Source organism: Castor canadensis, chromosome 13 (genome assembly GCF_047511655.1).
Source record: "Castor canadensis chromosome 13, mCasCan1.hap1v2, whole genome shotgun sequence".
Lineage (NCBI taxonomy): Eukaryota > Metazoa > Chordata > Mammalia > Rodentia > Castoridae > Castor > Castor canadensis.
The window spans coordinates 76,697,033-76,698,459 of NC_133398.1; the positions used below are offsets into that span (position 1 = coordinate 76,697,033).

The window sequence follows — 1,427 nt, forward strand, 5'->3', positions numbered from 1 at the left end:
TCAGAAGAGAAGAATGTGTGGAGATATAAAGTGTGCCATCATACTTGGCTGCCCAGTTTTTTCTTTAAATGTCTGAGCACTGTTTGGACATTTTGAAATAGTAGAGGAGAAATGGATTCTTTTAAAAATGTGATAAAATTCACATTACATAAGGTTAACAACTTTAGGTTTGCACTGGTAGCTCAAACCTATAATCCTAGGTACTCAGAGAGGTCTCAGTTCAAAGCCAATGCCAGGAAAATAGTTAATGAGATCCTATCTTGAAAATACCCAACACAAGTCAGGCTTTGGTGGCTGAAACCTATAATCCTAGTTATTCAGAAGGAAGAGATCAGGAGGATCCAGGTTTGAAGTCAGCCCAGGCAAATAGTTCTCAAGACCCTATTTTGAAAATACTCAACATATATAACAATCACTCTCCCAAAAGAAAGCTTAACAAGTATAAATTCATACTTACCTGGCAGGGGAGATACCATGATCACGAAGGTGGTTTTCCCAGGGCGAGGCTTATCCATTGCATTCCAGATGTGCCGACCCCTGCGATTTCCCCAAACGTGGGAAACCTAACTGCATAATTTGTTGTAGTGGGGGACTGCGTTCGTGCTCTCCCCTGGGGAAAAAAAAAGTACAAATTCTTTAGGGTAGATCCAAAGAGGATTTAGATGCACTGTGCCTATTAGAAATTCTCAGAATCATTTCTCTTCTGATTTTGCACAAGTTGTTAAGTAAGTTTGGGTAGAGAAATAGGGTAGGCTTTTAAACAGAGGAGGAAAGACTCTCTTTCTGTGTGTTTCTAAGTTGTTGGGTACAGTACTGGAACTTTCTCATGCTTCACACTAAATCTCATCATCTCTTATTCAGCATTGCTACCATGGACATTCTGTGCAGGTTACAACAGGCTAAAGGTAAGTGTAAACTAATAGATCTTCTCCCAGGCTCAAGAGCTTTCCCTATTGCCTCCTGCCCCAGGAGATAGATGTTCATAGGTATGTTAGGACTCATTGATCTGCAACCTAGTAGCATGAGTACATTAATGTTCTGTGAGCAACAACTGACCAAGAAGGAGGTGGGATCCAATAGATCAATGGTTTGTCCCTTCTCCTAGGTAGAAGGTCATGTGATCAATTTTGGGAAGTCCATAGAATCAAGCAATTAATCAAACACAAAATATTCCAAGTCAATATTTTATCTTTCATTGGGTTTTGATGTTATGTTATTTCCACAGTCCCTTAGTTTTCTTTCCCAGATCATATTGCCTTTACTAAATACTCAAAGCCCTTGTCATGCACTGGTATCAGGGTTCCAAGGATACTCATCTGCAGGTAGGTGAAGAGAGCACATTTGACTCTGGAGTGACTATAGTGCATCTGAATGATAGGAAAAACATAATTATGAAAAGTTACAAATGTTAGAAACCTTAGAATGGA

The 1,427-nt window shown here is 39.5% G+C and overlaps 1 non-coding gene across 1 annotated transcript; it reads left to right on the top strand.

Annotated features, from left to right (window-relative positions):
• The first annotated feature begins 449 nt into the window (after nt 1–449).
• On the top strand, nt 450–613 carry LOC141416061 (U1 spliceosomal RNA). Its single transcript, XR_012440986.1, has one exon. It is a non-coding gene; the product is annotated as a U1 spliceosomal RNA (small nuclear RNA).
• Nucleotides 614–1,427: the final 814 nt, after the last annotated feature.